This window comes from Fundulus heteroclitus, chromosome 20 (genome assembly GCF_011125445.2).
Source record: "Fundulus heteroclitus isolate FHET01 chromosome 20, MU-UCD_Fhet_4.1, whole genome shotgun sequence".
Classification (NCBI taxonomy): Eukaryota; Metazoa; Chordata; class Actinopteri; order Cyprinodontiformes; family Fundulidae; genus Fundulus; species Fundulus heteroclitus.
The window spans coordinates 41,701,414-41,719,946 of record NC_046380.1 but is presented as its reverse complement, the minus strand read 5'-3'; the positions used below and the strand labels follow the sequence as shown (position 1 = coordinate 41,719,946).

The window sequence follows — 18,533 nt, the reverse complement described above, 5'->3', positions numbered from 1 at the left end:
TGAAATTGTGACAAAATTGAGCGACATTGTCTTGGCAGAAAATGGACAGTGGTAGCAAACAAAAGACAAGTGGGGCTGCCAAAAGAAAGAAGAAAACGGAAGAGGAAGAGAAAGAAGTGGCTGCATTAAACATTTAGCTGTGTCTCAATTCGCAGGCTGCGTCCTTCGAAGGACGCATTTTAAGGCCAGTGACGTCACAACGATGCGCGAAGGCTGTCCCATTTGGCAAAAATTCTGAGGATGCTTAAAATGCAACCTTCGAATGCGTCCTCCTTTTCCCCGAATTCTGAGGATGCACCGCTACCATCCTTAGTGGCCTCGCCTGCCGTAAGATTTCCCGAGGTGCTTTGCGCGCTTTTTTAGTGATAGTGAAAGTAGTGATTTAAGTCAGTTATTTACAGGGTTTGTACACATTTAACTATTCAATTAAAATTACTAAAGTTACAAACATAAGCTTATATCAATTCTTACAAATAAATATAAAATTTTATATTTAAACATATTCGTCAATCTGCTGACAAGCGTTTGTTTAATAATTGGTATATTATGATCATTAGCAGGTCCCTGGGTGAAAATAATTGCAGGTAAATATTACCTCTCCACTGTGCTTTCCCAACCTGAGAAAAATTTGTTGCCGGTTTTGCTGCCACTGAAGCCGTCTAAGCCGACTCACCTCCTCCAATAACAAGTAAATAAAAAAAAAAAAATTCCATATCCATTTTTTTGTCGTCTGGCGCTGTTTTTCCCGGGCTTAGGGTAGACTTGATGACGTCGTGTCGCAACCAGAAAGTGCTTCCAAAGGCTAGACCGTCCCATTTGCCGACGGTTAAGGATCCTCCGGAGCATCCTCCGATGGCTGGGTCCTCCTAAGGCTGTGTAGGCTGGCTCCTTCGAAGGATGCAGTCTGCGAATTGAGACACAGCTATTTTCTGTAATGCCAGTTCAGACGTGACAAACTGCATTTCCCATGAGACAATGTGGTCAAAATGGCCACCAACTCCCATCATGCAATACGGTCAAGACGGCCGCCGGCCGAGATAATGTTGCCATGGTGATGGCTATAAAACACAGCCACATACCACAATCGGCCTTCTTCTTGGCGCTTCGCCAGTCCGAGAAGGCACACAGCTGTTACACTCTGTTGGGATTACCCCCACGCCACGTGCTCGATAACTCTTTGTTGGACCAAAGATTACCGAAGCAAGCTTATCCCTGCATTAATTATAGCTGGAGGTCGACTTAAAAAGAAGTACTTTTGAATTCCCTCTGATCAAAGACTGAGAGCCGTTATCTCCAGGTGATCGAAAGAGGACCACGCTTTTGTTTTGGCCGAACAAAACGTCTGGAAGCCTGGAAAAGAGATACTAAGGAACTTTCTCATCCCGTTCCCGCCGCCCGCGGGCACCTGTGTTTGTCAAGACGCCTTCAGGACGCCGCGTTACTCTGAGCGCTCCGGGACATTCCCTGAGACAATACAAGTAACGGGGCTTTCCCCTTTTATTTCTTTTATTTCACCCACAAGGTGACCGTAGCGTGCCTGGGCAGGAGTAGGAATTTAGGTTAATGCTTGTTACTCCAAGACAGAGTTGTTTTAATTTGCTGAATATTTCCTTTGAATGTGCATGCATTTTGAAGGTAATTTTGGCTGTGTTGATTTGTGGTTCATAAGTGACTCCGCTGCGGGTCGCTTTTTCAACTCTTTTTCCGTTTTTTTTCCCTCTCTCCTCATTTCTATCTTTGCTCCCTGTTGCGGTCTTTCTTTAAACTCACCAGTCAGCCGCTCCCCCTCTGGCCGAGGCACCACCCCACTTAGTGTACGTGCTGACCAAAGCCATAGAGAGAAAGAGTTGCGACACTCCCATTGGACTCCGTTGTACGCTTTTTGCCGCCTACTTCCGGGGTATGCAGCCTCGCGTAGTTCCAAAAAGCCATTCTATGGCGTTGGACATCATTCACTTCCATTGCTGACTGTCGAGTAACTTCTGAGGTAAGTTGATTAAATAGCTACCTGTTTTGAATTGTCAACTGTCTATATTGTATCATAGGCCATTTATGATGCATATACTGATCTTTTGTTGTATATACACAGCGTAATTATATATATATTTTTTATCTTGGTAGACGACCGATTGCCTGCTAGTTTGTTAGCTTGACTTGCCTTCTGTAAAGGTAGCACTAACGTTATATCCAGGCATAAATTGATTAAATAGCTACCTCTTTTGAATTGTCAACTCTGTATATTATATAAATAGGCCCTTTATGGTGCATATGCTTATATTTATTTGTATGTGCACAGTCCAATTTATATATACACTCACCGGCCACTTTATTAGGTACCCCATGCTAGTAACGGGTTGGACCCCCTTTTGCCTTCAGAACTGCCTCAATTCTTTGTGGCATAGATTCAACAAGGTGCTGGAAGCATTCCTCAGGGAGTTTGGTCCATATTGACATGATGGCATCACACAGTTGCCGCAGATTTGTCGGCTGCACATCCATGATGCGAATCTCCCGTTCCACCACATCCCAAAGATGCTCTATTGGATTGAGATCTGGTGACTGTGGAGGCCATTTGAGTACAGCAAACTCATTGTCATGTTCAAGAAACCAGTCTGAGATGATTCCAGCTTTATGACATGGCACATTATCCTGCTGAAAGTAGCCATCAGAAGTTGGGTACATTGTGGTCATAAAGTGATGGACATGGTCAGCAACAATACTCAGGCAGGCTGTGGCGTTGCAACGATGCTCAATTGGTACCAAGGGGCCCAAAGAGTGCCAAGAAAATATTCCCCACACCATGACACCACCACCACCAGCCTGAACCGTTGATACAAGGCAGGATGGATCCATGCTTTCATGTTGTAGACGCCAAATTCTGACCCTACCATCCGACTGTCGCAGCAGAAATCGAGACTCATCAGACCAGGCAACGTTTTTTCCAATCTTCTATTGTCCAATTTCGATGAGCTTGTGCAAATTGTAGCCTCAGTTTCCTGTTCTTAGCTGAAAGGAATGGCACCCGATGTGGTCTTCTGCTGCTGTAGCCCATCTGCCTCAAAGTTCGACGTACTGTGCGTTCAGAGATGCCCTTCTGCCCACCTTGGTTGTAATGGGTGGTTATTTGAGTCACTGTTGCCCTTCTATCAGCTCGAACCAGTCTGGCCATTCTTCTCTGACCTCTGGCATCAACAAGGCATTTCCGCCCACAGAACTGCCGCTCACTGGATGTTTTTTCTTTTTCGGACCATTCTCTGTAAACCCTAGAGATGGTTGTGTGTGAAAATCCCAGTAGATTAGCAGTTTCTGAAATACTCAGACCAGCCCTTCTGGCACCAACAATCATGCCACGTTCAAAGTCACTCAAATCACCTTTCTTCCCCATACTGATGCTCGGTTTGAACTGCAGGAGATTCTCTTGACCATGTCTACATGCCTAAATACACTGAGTTGCCGCCATGTGATTGGCTGCTTAGAAATTAAGTGTTAACGAGCAGTTGGACAGGTGTACCTAATAAAGTGGCTGGTGAGTCTGTATATAGATATATTCTTAACTTGGTAGACAACCGATTTTCAGTCATTGCCTGCTACTTAGTTATCTCAATTTTGCCAGCTGTGAAGAAGGTATCGCTACACCAGAAATTACGAAGTTCATTAGTGAATCTCTGACATCTTTTATTAGGTTATTGATGTTAAATTACTAGGATCATTAAGGTTGACTAGGACGTTTTTTTAGGTTGTATCTGCTGAACCTGGCGGTGTTAGCCAGTCAGCTGAGTACTGTGTATCTGATGCTGGTAGAAATAAGGTTTGTTTAATTACAAAGTTTAGTTGGATTGCATGTAGGAATACAAATTATTCCACACAAAAAATTATCATAAGCCATAATGAGCTTTAAAATGTTTATTACTCAGACAGTAGTGTGACTAATTTGTTCCCCAAACACTGCTGCTGCTGGAGGCGATGACTGCTTGAGCTGGCTGATGTTGGCGAAGGATGGTGATGGCGGCTGCTGCTGGTAATGGTGGCTGCGGCTGCTGTTAATGGTGGCCTCTGCTGGTGCTGGCAGCTGGTGGCGGCTGGTGCTGGCCATGGCTGCTGGTGGTGACTGCTGACTGCTGGAATAGGAGGAGACTGGAGGCTATGGAGACTGCGGACGGTGTGCCGGGAATGGAGAGGCCGAGTACATCCATGGCAACCAGTAAGGTGTTCGGCAGTGGCCTAGATGGTATGACCTTAGGTGAGGAGGTCTGCTGTGTGGAAATCGCCTTCTTGGTCTGACTCTTGCTGCCAAGGTACCCCTTATTACGGCTGTTTGCCTTCCTCTCAGCTCCGATGCACTTTGAGTGAATCCTTAACCTCAGCCTGATGTATGTTGAAAGGATTTTTTTTTTCAGCTCTTGGCATGAGGGAAGCTCGCTGTCCAGACTCATGGCCTCTCTTTCCAGCTGTTCCACTACGTTGGAGGATTCCATAAGAGAATCACTCGTCTTGGAACAGAAGAGCTGCTCCACGTGCTGCAGGAGAGTGAACAGCTCATCGGATGGCCGGTATAATGCAGTGGAGCCCCCCCCCCCCAAAAAAAATGGTTAGGATACCTGTTCTTAACGCCTGTTTACACATTTGTTGTTCTTGTTACCACATACTGTACGTATGTTTGTTGATATTATTCATGCTTGTTCCCATTTTTTTGTTCCAAACTGTTCATTTTTATCTTATGCCAGGTACCTTTATTATTAATGTTGTCCTTCCTTCTGTCATGGTTTTCAATTGTTTTGCCCACATGCGGATACGAGCGGGAGGCCAGGCACAAGTTTTAAGATGTTTATTGAAGGAATCAACTGCTGGGATACAACGACGAGACGCCGAAGGAGAGGTCTGAGCGTTGAGCGGGAGGTACTGTGGGAAAGGAAAAGAAAATGACTACGATTGAACGAACCAAGGAAATACAAGAACCTGCGCAGCTTACCACTCAGCTGGGCGGACCTGACCGGGAGGAAGTAGCGGCAAGAGGACCCTGTGATCCTACCCCTGTTGGTGTAGTGGCTAGCGGCTGAAGGGCAGCAGGTGGAACTGGCGAGGGACCCAGAGCGAGCTTCGGCTGAGCGGGGTGACAGATGGATTAACTTGAATGACGAGAGGAACCAGCAGCATCCGGGAGGGGAACCACAAGCCCGGCTGGGTAATATCCAGGGAGCAAGGGGGGAGTCGCCAGAGCAGAATCTGAGCCTTGTGATGCTGCGGGTGTGATTCTCCGGACAGAGCGTCAAGAGGTAAGTGCTTCCACGCACAAAACTGTGACAAAAGAGAAGATCCAAAATTAGTCAAAAAGTCGAGAGGCAAAGCTTACACGCTAGTGTTTCAGAGCTAGTTGGAGGCCACGTCATACCACGACTGGTTTAACATTCTGGCGTCTTCCATCTGTCGGTGCTCTGCTTAAGAAGCCGCTCCAAATGAGTCGCAGGTGTGGGCCACGCCCCTCGCCAGCTAGAACCACCTGCGGAGCAGAATAGGGCACAGATACACAGGGAATCCTGACACCTTTCAGCCCTGATGCACTCCGAAGCCTGATGTATGTGGAGGATTTTTTAAAAAAGTGTATTAATCACTTATAATATTCCTCCCTGTTCCTTCACTTTGTTCTTGTTTTTCCAGTTAGATACACACATTTACACACACACACACACACACACACACACACACACACACACACACACACACACACACACACACACACACACATCTTGTTGTCTCACTCAGTATTTTTTATTAAACAATATTTGATTCATTCATCCAAGCTTAATGAGTTGTTATTCTTTAAGATATTTGATTCTTTGTGTATGGCTTAGTATTAAAATTATCATTCTTGTGTGGCCAACTCCTGCCTCATCAAAAAAAGTGGGTGTAAATGCTGAATGGACTGTTCTTTCTCAAAAAAGCAAAATGCAACAATGGAGTCCAATGGGAGTGTTGCCTGTCACTGTTCTCTATCACTTTCTCTGCAGCTAACCTTACTCTTACTCTGTGCATTAACCCAGAGATGTAGAGAAAAATCTTAATAGCTCTGCACTTACCTATAGACCCAAAACATATAAGCATAATGCTTTTGATAATATGTGAATGGCTTAATCTTAAAATTATATTCTTAGTCTTAAAATGATCATGTTTCACGTTGTGGTCTGCGGGTGACCACTTATCAGAAGTGAGCTAGCTGCTAGGCGAATGCTGAATGGACCACGGCAGACCTAACGCTACCACGAAGGTAAACTAATGGCTGAATCGGAATTTATAAGCAAAATCACGATAATCAATAATACAGCCCAGTCGCGATAAAATGAAAATCATGAGACATTTGTCATCACATGAATGATATGGAAAATAAAACTTAAGTTAGAGCCGTTCTAGCCTGTACTCCTGTCTATACGAACATGAACATAAGCTTTTCCCTCCAAAAATAATAAAACGTATCTAAGTAATATACAGCTTTTAGTTATCACCCTGCCTCTCTAAATGGAAAACTGACATTAACAAGTATGTAATCATGCAATAACAGTTGAAAAAGTAGTAGGGTGTATGTTTATATATATATTTACCGTTAAATAACGCAATCGCTGCTGTCTGTCCCATAGAAAAACATGAAAGCCAGCGTATGTTTTGGAACTATAGAGATAACTCTTTATCTCTATGGCTTTGGTGCTGACTGCATCATTAGGACCTCCCCTCACGCATCACACAAGGTTGCAGGTCCTACGTCACTGAACTGTAGTTAGCTCAGCTGAACTAGCTTATGGAAAACATTAAAGCGTCCAGTGGGATTCTCAAAGCTGTTCTGTCTGTCAATGCTGCTACGTCAAATGCTGACGTCTTGAATGTTTAAACAACTGTGAGGTGAACTAAGATTTGCTACCTCTCACTTTAATCCATTATTTACTTTTATTTTCACACATATTTTGCATGTTTTTATTTAGTAGCGAGTACTGTCCTAAGGTTGTTGAATCAGAGAGTTACTGTAACAGGGAATTGTCTTTGGTTTAATAAAACAACAACTGTGGAATAGTAATTGTTTGTGTTCATTCCAATTCACAGTTGCATGGTTATTCAGAATTCAGAACTACTTCCTTTCGGAGTTAACAACCGATATTAACACAGAGACATTCTCATTGGATTGGTGATAAAAGGGTAACGGTTTAAACTCTAATTGCAGTTATAAGTTGAGTTATCACCGTTGCTGGATAAATCTGATCAGTCAGAGTCCGGTCAGACCATTTGTTCCAGCACAACTGAGTTCATAACAGCTAATTAATAAATGCATTAGTAGTATAAATCATTACAAGCTTATAGCTCTTTGCCACCATTTGAATTATATTTGTTATAGCTAATATTTGAGATGAATGACTTATTATTTAAATTATAATACCAAATTATAATTAATAATAATAATCATATTCAATCAGCTTGTGGCATAACATAGCTTAGAAAGGCATACTTTCAGATGGACTAGTCTTTCAGCGCTTGACTAACAAGTGTGTGATTTGACAAGCCAGATTGGCTGGAAGTTTTAATAATTAGAGTGGTCCTTAGCATTGTCTGTGTGAGAAGTGGTTCAGGCAAAGGTTACATCAGGTGTGACTACAGATTGTTGGGTATAACGTTATTGCTTCTTTTAGAGATTGTAGATGTCAGGGTTGGGAGGGGCCTGTGGGTCTCAGTGCCCAGGGGGCACTGAGACCTCAGGTCTCAGTGTCCGCTTACGCTCAGCGTAAGCGGACAATAAGGCAGAGGACCACAGAGATTGTTATATTTTCCCCAAGGCGATGAGATGGTTCCATGTGATGCGGAGCGTGCGAGTAGGGGCTCATACAGCTTCATCGAACTGATGTCATGCTTACACAGACATTGAGCAATATATGAGGGCCTTCATTAATATTATTGCTCAATTACAATTGTATTTACCCAGATTGCCTTTTGCTGTAGTCAGCTTCCTGTTTTTGGAGCAGCTTACATTAGCATTACAGAGTTCAGTTCAACCGTGCCAAGACCTAGGTTTTGAGACGGACCCGTCCGTCCGTCCGTCCGTCCGTCTTCTTCCGCTTATCCGGGGTCGGGTCGCGGGGGTAGCAGCTTCAGTAGGGAGGCCCAGACGTCCCTCTCCCCAGCCACTTGGGCCAGCTCCTCAGGAGGAATCCCAAGGCGCTCCCAGGCCAGCCGGGAGACATAGTCCCTCCAGCGTGTCCTGGGTCTTTCCCTGGGCCTCCTCCCGGTGGGACGTGCCCGGAACACCTCACCAGGGAGGCGTCCAGGAGGCATCCTGACCAGATGCCCGAGCCACCTCAACTGGCTCCTCTCGACGTGGAGGAGTAGCGGCTCTACTCTGAGTCCTCCCCGGATGACTGAGCTCCTCACCCTATCTCTAAGGGAGAGCCCAGACACACTACGGAGAAAACTCATTTCAGCCGCTTGTATCCGGGATCTCGTTCTTTCGGTCACGACCCAAAGCTCGTGACCATAGATGAGGGTAGGAACGTAGATCGACCGGTAAATCGAGAGCTTTGCCTTTTGGCTCAGCTCTCTCTTCACCACAACGGATCGGTACAGCGCCCGCTTCACAGCAGACGCTGCACCAATCCGCCTGTCGATCTCCCACTCCATCCTCCCCTCATTCGTGAACAAGACCCAAAGATACTTGAACTCCTCCACTAGGGGCAGCACATCCTCCCCAACCCGGAGAAGGCACTCTACCCTTTTCCGGTTCAAGACCATGGTCTCGGATTTGGAGGCACTGATTTTCATCCCGGCCGCTTCGTACTCGGCTGCGAACCGCTCCAGTGAGAGCTGTAGATCACGCCCTGATGAAGCCAATAGGACCACGTCATCCGCGAATAGCAGAGACGCAATCCTAAGGCCACCAAAACGGATCCCCTCAACACCTTGGCTGCGCATAGAAATTCTGTCCATAAAAGTTATGAACAGAATCGGTGACAAAGGGCAGCCTTGGCGGAGTCCAACTCTCACCGGAAACGAGTCCGACTTACTGCCGGCAATGCGGACCAGACTCTGACACCGGTCGTACAGAGACCTGACAGCCCTTATTAAAGGGCCCGGTACTCCATACTCCCGGAGTACCCCCCACAGGATCCCTCGGGGGACACGGTCGAATGCCTTCTCCAGATCCACAAAGCACATGTAGACTGGTTGGGCAAACTCCCATGCCCCCTCCAGAATCCTGCTGAGGGTATAGAGCTGGTCCAGTGTTCCACGGCCAGGACGAAAACCACACTGCTCTTCCTGAATCCGAGATTCGACTATCCGACGGACCCTCCTTTCCAGAACCCCTGAATAGACCTTACCAGGGAGGCTTAAGAGTGTGATTCCCCTGTAGTTGGAACACACTCTCCGGTCCCCCTTTTTAAATAGGGGAACTGCCCCCGATGTCCACGCAATGTTGCAGAGCCGCGTTAACCAACACAGCCCCACAACATCCAGAGCCTTAAGGTACTCCGGGCGAATCTCATCCACCCCCGGGGCCTTGCCACCGAGGAGCTTTTTAACAACCTCTGCAACCTCAGCACCAGAGATGGGAGAACCGGACCCAGAGTCCTCAGGCTCTGCTTCCACAATGGAAGACGTCTTGGTGGGATTAAGGAGGTCTTCAAAGTATTCCGCCCACCGAAACACAACGTCCCGAGTCGAGGTCAGCAGCACACCGCCCCCACTGTAAACGGTGTTGGCACTGCACTGCTTCCCCCTCCTGAGACGCCGGATAGTGGACCAGAATCGCTTCGAAGCCGTACGGAAGTCTTTCTCCATGGCCTCTCCGAACTCTTCCCACGCCCGAGTTTTTGCCTCGGCGACCAGCCGAGCCGCTTGCCGCTTCGACTGCCGGTACACATCAGCTGCTTCCGGAGTCCCACAGGCCAAAAAAGCCCGATAGGACTCCTTCTTCAGCTTGACGGCTTCCCTCACCGCTGGTGTCCACCAGCGGGTTCGAGGGTTGCCGCCGCGACATGCACCGACAACCTTGCAGCCACAGCTCCGACTAGCCGCCTCAACAATAGAGGCACGGAACATGGTCCATTCAGACTCAATGTCCCCCGCCTCCCTCGGGACGTGTTTAAAGTTCTCCCGGAAGTGGGAGTTAAAGCTCCGCCTCACAGGGGACTCCGCCAGACGTTCCCAGCAAACCCTCACAGTACGTTTGGGCCTGCCCGGTCGGACCAGCTTCCTCCCCCGCCATCGGAGCCAACTCACCACCAGGTAGTGGTCGGTGGAGAGCTCCGCCCCTCTCTTCACTCGAGTGTCCAAGACATACGGCCGCAGATCAGATGAAACAACAACAACGTCGATCATTGAACTGCGACCTAGGGTGTCCTGGTGCCAAGAGCACATATGGACACCCTTATGCTTGAACATGGTGTTTGTGATGGACAATCCATGACGAGCACAGAAGTCCAACAACAAAACACCACTCGAGTTCAGATCAGGTGGGCCATTCCTCCCAACCACGCCCCTCCAGGTCCCACTGTCATTGCCCACGTGAGCGTTGAAGTCCCCCAGCAAAACGAGGGAGTCCCCAGGAGGGGCACTCTCCAGTACCCCCTCCAAGGACTCCAAAAAGGGTGGGTAATCTGAACTGCTGTTTGGCGCATAAGCGCAAACAACAGTCAGAACCCGTCCCCCCACACGAATGCGGAGGGAGGCCACCCTCTCATTCACCGGGGAAAACCCCAACGTGCAGGCACCGAGATGGAGGGCAACAAGTATGCCAACCCCTGCTCGGCGCCTCTCACCATGGGCAACTCCAGAGTGGAAGAATGTCCAGCCCCTCTCAAGGAGACTGGTTCCGGAGCCAGAGCGGTGCGTCGAGGTGAGTCCGACTATCTCTAGTCGGAACCTCTCAACCTCGCGCACAAGCTCAGGCTCCTTCCCCACCAGAGAGGTGACATTCCACGTCCCAAGAGCCAGCTTCTGCAGCCGAGGATCGGAACGCCAAGGTCCCCGCCCTGCTACTGCGACGGACCCAAGTCTGCTTTTTTGGTCTGCATCAGAGTTCGATTGCGCATTCACTCCTCCCCACTGAACTTTCTGAGCAAACAAACTAGAGTCCAATTAAAGCAGACTAAACAGGGCTAGTGTGAATGCACCCTAAAGATCCATTTCCACCGACCCTATTCAATTTGGCCCACCCAGTTCGGCTCCTCCGAGCTGGGTTTTACTCTGCCCTGTTTGTGTTTCGGGCAGCCTAGAAATGCCAGGAAGAGGGAAAAGCCTTGGTGACTTGCTCCTAAGTTTGCCTCAGGGAGTTAAAATTTAGATTTTTATGAGATTTTTTTCCTCAGCCATGGTGGGAGCGACGAGAGTATGTTGATAGTGCAAAAGATTTTTTACTGCAGTGAAATTACTTTTGCAGGTTGGATTTGGCATATTAGCATTGGGAGATCTTTGGTCAAAGGAGTGGGAACTTCATGGCTGCTCTCTGTCTGAAAGGCATACAGTAGCTCTTTCTTCTACCACACACGGTGAATGGATCAGCAGCCGGGAACACATTTTTGAACCAAACGCTCTTCAGAAACAAAACAAACTATAAAAAGTAAATATGTAAATTCACAGATCTGATACAGTGTGTCTGCGTATAGAAAAGTGAAGTCCTGTTTTTGTTGTTTTTTTTCCCGTCAGGCATGGTTCATGGTTAGTAAATAGTGAAATTATATTTCAGTTTGACCCACTCTTTTCATTGTGGTCCATTATATTAATGTTGTTGCTCTTCAGTTTTTCTCGACTTCTTCGAAGAAAACCTTTTCATTTCTCCTCGCCCCTCAGCCAATCACTGAAAAGAGGGGTGTTCACTCAAAACTCCCCTTGAATCACCTTGCTTTTGATTTACTCCTTAGCAGAGCTGGCCCTGAAAAAGCTGTTCCTGAAACGCTCACACGTACATGTGCAACCACACCGAGGTGGTGGAACTAGGGCCATACTGAATGTCATTTCATCATAAGTCAATACACTCGTTTCATTGTATTATTTAGTTTTACTACACAATGCTAATTCTCCATTCATATAATTAATCATAAGATAACCTAATTAGAGTAATGCTGATTAGAGTAATGCTGTTATATATATATATATATATATATATATATATATATATGCTTCTAATTCTTCATAAAACATGGGTCTTAAAGTGCACAGGCTTAACACGATGACATAATAAATGTTTCCCCAAAGGATTCAAGTGCTGCCCTGAGTGTGGGGTAATCAGCTCTGTGTCTCTGAAAGACTGCTGCTGCTGTCATCCTGCCTCCCTCTGAGAAACAACCCTGCAGCTGCTGCCTGCTGTGGGTGAAAGGACTTTATCTGAAAATTAAAGGGAAGGAAGAAGAGGGAACCGTAAAGAGAGGGGGAGTGCAGGGTCTGCGGCCATATGTGTGAGCTTGCTAGTGTGTGCGCTCATGCAACCGTGCACGTGTGTCCTGCTGTTCTCCTTTTGCACTGGGAGTGGCACGCTATCAGTATTGACAGAAAGCTGGGTTAGTGCTTTGTGTTGTGCTGCCATATGCTCGTCTGGGGGATTGAAAAAAAGGCAAATAAAGTTACAAACCACTGAGGCACTTCTTTGAAGTGGTGACACTGACCAATATGTGGTGTTGAGTTGATTGAGCACTGCTCCGGGAGTAACCCTGCGACACAGTGTCTAACAATGATGGAACTCACTTTATTCTGTCTGCAAGCTTTCATTTGACTGCTCAGTTTTTTTCCTCTCTCTATCATGTTAGTGGGTTATTGTCAAGCCAAACGATCTTGAATGTAACAAAATTTCTTCTCCATATTGTATTACTGTAAAATGTAGCCAAGAGAACATGACCACCTGTCATTCCTTCAATTAAGAGACATATTTATACATAAGCTTTGTTTATATTCCATTTAAAACACAAACAACAAAAAAGTACTATTGTCAGGGTTCTCTGTGTTCCCGTGCTCTAACTCTGCTTCACAGGTGGTTCTAGTTGACTGGGGGGCGTGGCCCACACCTGCTGCTCGTTAGGAGCCAACATCACTGGCTTCTTAAGGAGTGTTCAGACAGATGGAAGAGTGTTAACCCAGTCGTGGTATGCCTAGGCCTCTGACATGTGTCCTGTGCCTTATACCTGTAAGTTCTTTGAAACCGTGTTTTTGGACTTACTTTGTCTCCTGTTGTTCTCCAGTTGGTTGTGTTTGGATTTACTCACCTGTCTTGGCGTTGTGCTCAAGGAACCAGCTCCTCATAATCCCCGCTGTTCAGATTGTGCTCTGGCATCTCCCCTCATACTCCCTTTGTGATACCAAGCCGGGCGTGAGACCCCCCTTCCTGGATTCACCTGGTTCACCCACAACACTCCGGTTCTTCCATCTGCTCCTGCCGTCTACTGTGGTGCGCTCCGGATCCCTCGGCAGTATTACATCTGTCAGCCCTCCAGTCACTCAGCCACCTGTACCCATCAGCGAGTTACGGTCACAGAGTTCCCTCGTCACTTACTCTCCCCGGATAGGTCTTCCCAACTAAATGGTAAGCGGCGCAGCTTCTGGTATTTTCCCCTGGTTCGATCCTCTGTAACATTATTTCCCTTTCTTCCCTCAGTCGTTCCAGCACTGACGTTCAGACCTTGCCTGTCCCACACGCTGTGTGTTTCCCCGTTATCTGAGCCTTTAATAAACATCTTAAAATAGTTTCTGCCTCCGTCTGTATCTGCATGTGGGTCAAACACTTAAAAACCATGACAACTATTAATCTGACAAACAAGCCTCATTGGAAAGTATTATCTAATTCCTTGAATATGATTATTTAGTTATTTTTGTCAGATCTGCCTGGTGGTTGGTGTGTGTGTGTGTGTGTGTGTTTGTCGCATACCACTTCCTTGCCAGGTGTAGCTGGAAGGCGTGATTCCGTCCCCGCAAAACATCAGGACTTCAGGAGGAGCTTAAAGTGGAACAGATTCCCTGAGGGAGATGCCAGATTGCTTTTGCTCACATTCTATTGTGTCATAATTGTTGCCCATCCTAGTGTCCTTCTTACTTAAACCTGACATGTATATGAAATAAGAATACTACGTATATAAATCAAGCAAAGCCTGGTACACAAAGACAGCTATAGTTCCTTGTATCTTTCAGAAATTAACAACGTTGTACCCTGATGTGAATACAACCACCTTGTCATAAATGTAAAAAAGACCAACAAAATGGTATTTGACCCCAGAGCAGTTGGTGACCAGACTCCACTGATCACTCATACTGTCAGTGATGTGGGCTCCTACAAGGACCTGGGGGTTCACATAGACATTGCATGTTTTTTTGAACAGGTATATTGACATTCCGTCTTCCCAACTGAAGCATAGGATGTACTTCTTCAGAGTCCACAGAAAGTTCATGCTTCTACCAGGCAGATGGAGAGCCTGTTACGGTTTAGTACACAGGCTTGGTATAGAACACCTTTTGTGCAACTAAAAATAGGCTCTACAGTGTAATTAAAACTGCCACAAAATGTATATGTGAGAGAGATCAGTCCATCCAGCCACTACTTGAAAATCATAGTGCTGAGTGCTTAGAGAAAGCAAAGGAGAACTGCTCAGCGCCTTTAACTTAAGTAAAAATTTGTTTGCATTGATCAAAACTTTACTGTAGATAAAAATCACAGAGGTGCAGCGACTCCACTTAATTGGAGCTGCCCTGGGTGTAACTGCTCAGACCTTAATTACCTGAGCTGAGCGGAAGCAGGAGCTGGGTATGAGACTGCAGAGAGGATAACATAATATTATATCTCATACAGACAAATTTCATTAAACATATTAAAGGATAATACATAGATAATACAAATATGTTTTATTAAAGTCTAAGCTGGGTTCATCACTTTCTAAAACCTCCCCACATTAAATTTTTGGTAAATGTTGTCATGTTTTGTGAAAAAGTAAACCCTTCTGACATACAGATCCCTTTTCCAAATTCATCCAGTCCATCCTATGTACAGAATCTGTGATGGATGAGGAGTGTGTCAACATGAGCTTTGGAATGAGAAATAAGGTTTGAAAGGACACTATCTTGGGATTCTCTCTTTCAATAGGAATGTGATTTATGTCTCACTTTTTCACCTGTCTTTTTTCATGTGTGTGACTGTGTAAACATTTCCTCATTCCTGAGTTGTTGAAGGAGTGCTGGTTTACCTTTGAGCTGTCCTACCTGGGTCATGATTGAGGTATACACACAGCCCACTAACACTCAGAGACGAGCTCATGAACAGTATGCCAGTTACATACCTGAAAGGCTGCGTTGAGCCTGGGTAGCTGCAGATAAGGCATGTGGCTACAGGTAGCAGCAGGTCTGAAGACATTACCTGGGGGTGACTGCATGGCACATCCCACTTTGTCCTGCTCTACTATTAGTAGCTATTGGTCAGTTGTAAACATTTAAGGCTGTTGTTCATTATTTGTGGTATTAGCAACTTTGTTAGTAGCTCCCATTTACCACAGTGAATCAGGATTTCATTCTCAAAAACAACATCATTTCTATCTGAGCAATTGAAATCTTGCAGCAGGACATTGGGTCATTGCATACGCTGCAAGAACCAAGAAATGTGTTTGCTTCTTGAAGGTGTTAAGAGTGATACCAGAGTTATGTTTGAGAAATTTCATTCTTTACAAGAAACAACAAGTAAGATAAGAGAGATAAGATAGGCTTTATTGATTTCACATTGGAGAAATTCACATGTCACATCGGCTCAGTAATCAATAATCAGAAGAAGGTGCATCGGTAGGACAAGGTGCATCGGTTATAGACAGTGTGTCCTGGTTTATACAGTGGATCAAAAGAAAAGAAGTAGATAAGAAAAATAAGATTAAAAATACAAAATAGAAATAAGGCAGAGGATGTCTTATGTACATTCACAGTGACATATACATATGTATTGACATATATTCAGGTGGTAATAGCAGCAGAAGTCACTTCTTTCAGGATTATTGCACAGTGTATTAAATAGGATTGCACATTAGTTATTGCACGTTGGTTATTACAGTTATAGTTACAGTTATGGTTACAGTTATAGTGCAGCATTGTATAATCTGATAGCAGCAGGGATGAATGACCTGCGGTAACGCTCCTTTTTACAGACAGGATGTCTAAGTCTGTAACTAAAGGAAATGCTCAGCTCCTCTACAGTCTGGTGCAGGGGGTGGAAGGTGTTGTCCATGATGGATGTGAGCTTGGACAACACCCTCCTCTCCGCTACTTCCTCCACAGAGTCCAGAGAGCAGCCCAGGACAGAAGTGGCCTTCCTCACCAGTTTATTCAGCCTCTTTCTGTCGCGCTCTGCGCAGCCAGGGGCCCAGCAGACAACAGCGTAGAGGAGGGCCGAGGCCACCACAGAGTCATAAAAAGTCTTAAGCAGGGGCCTGCTCACGCCAAAGGACCTCAGCCTCCTCAGGAGGTGGAGGCGGCTCTGGCCCTTCTTGTACAGAGCGTCTGTGTTATGAGTCCAGCCCAAATTGTTGTTGACGTGAACACCCAGGTATTTGAAACTCTCCACAGTTTCTATGTCCTGCCCCTGGATGTTCACAGGTGAGTGAGGTGGGGGTCTTCTCCTGAAGTCGATCACCATCTCCTTGGTCTTACTGGTGTTTAAGCACAGATAGTTCTTCTCACACCAGTCCACAAAGTCCATGATGACCGACTGGTACTCCACCTCGTTCCCTTCAGACACACAGCCCACAATGGCCGAGTCATCAGAGAACTTCTGAAGATGGCAGCTGTCCGTGTTGTAAGTAAAGTCCAAGGTGTAGAGGGTAAAAAGAAACGGAGACAGGACAGTGCCCTGGGGGGCCCTGGTAGTGCAGAGTGCCACCTCTGACTGACAGCCGTGCAGCTGCATGTGATGAGGGCGGTCAGTGAGGTAGTCGATTGTCCAGTCAGCCAGATGTTTGTCCACCCCAGCGTCCTCCAGCTTCTCCCTGGGGTGGACAGAACTCCTGAAAACTTTGCACAAGCAGAAAAGTAGGAATGATAACATTACCATTTTTTTCCTCATAAATTACCTCCTCTTCAAAATACTGTAAGTAGTACTACTTCTACAAGTTGCTATCAGACATCACACAAGAAAATAGTTGCACCTGAAAGATGTCGAACAAGCTGTGAGCTCTCCATAACCAGGGCTGAGGAAAGAATAACATATTTTTCCTCCTACAGGCCTGGTAGGAGAGAACTTATTTAATGGTTCTTGAGCAGTACAGGCCTTTAGTGCCAAAATAGCATTAGCTCTTTCTTGTTTAATTTAGGGGACTACATTATGGCACAGTTACCAGCACTGTGGCCTTGCTGCAAAGTAGTTGTTGGTTCAGTAACAGGTCCTGTGTATTGTCTTTCTGCAAGCATGGTCTCCCTGTGAATGTCAGAATAAGAATCAAAATCAACTTTATTCACCAGCTTTGTGGGTACAAACAAGGAATTTGACTGTTAAAAACCATTAAAGGGGACAAATATGACCCAAACGCAATATAAAGACATCTATGTAGCTCCTAGACAGACTACATTCCACTGTGCTGCAGTCCTAGAGACACCAAGTGGACAACAAAATGTGTTAAAGGACTAAAAGAGTGGATTTTGCATATGTCACCTTTAAAGTTTGATGAAAGCTTGAATTCTTGCTCCAGCACAGACACTTTCTAAGTCACAAGTCTCAATACAGTCCTTAAATTTTACCGAGTCAATGTTTTGTCTGCTGGAGGCTGCACATGATGAAAGAGAATACCAGCTGACTGAACCAGCGTCTTCAGTCAAATTCTAATAAAAGCTCTACTTAAAAGGTGGAGGTGGGACTAGTTATCAAAACAAAGTGGTTAACGTTGTTGGAAGCACATCATTAAGTTCATTAATAAACACTGGATTTTCAAACTGATATGCTTGTTTAATATGTGTACACTTCTAATGGCTAATGTGTAATGCAGCACAGCAAGCTGTGTCTTGCTTACATTTCTTCAGGTAACTTTACTTTGTTTATGCTCCATTTTAGGAGGGTCATTCTCACACTCGAGAGCAGGCGAGGAAACTGCAGGCTAATTTTAATAATCTTTTGTTTAGACACACTATGAGACCAACGTGTAAAATCATGCCTCAAAGCATTTTACACAACCGGACTTCAATCTGCCCAAATCAAGTGTTTGCTCACAACAGCGTGTCATCACAGACAAAACCCACTACTTATGACTCAATAGAATAACATAATTTGAATGGTTTTGGATAACGCCACTTGTGCAATAACTGGCCAAAAAAACTCAGGAGAGAGTGCCAGAAGCTTTGAATCATGAATATTGGCAGATTTTCTTCCACTTGGCCATAGAGATTCATTAACAAGTCTTGGGATATCCATCTTTTAATAAACAGTGTATGAACACAATTAGAATTTATGCTGTCCTTACCTGCCATAGATTATGCGTAGAAACACATACACATATACAACTCATTTTCTCCTGTCACTCAGAAATAGCTACTCCTAGCCAATTTTAATAAAACAACATTAA

At 45.6% G+C, this 18,533-nt stretch overlaps 1 long non-coding RNA gene across 1 annotated transcript; it reads right to left on the bottom strand.

Annotated features, from left to right (window-relative positions):
- Nucleotides 1-4,693: 4,693 nt before the first annotated feature.
- On the bottom strand, nt 4,694-5,673 carry LOC118556674. Its single transcript, XR_004927287.1, has 2 exons — nt 5,542-5,673; nt 4,694-4,751 (listed from the first exon to the last, which is right to left on the bottom strand). It is a non-coding gene; the product is annotated as an uncharacterized LOC118556674 (long non-coding RNA).
- Nucleotides 5,674-18,533: the final 12,860 nt, after the last annotated feature.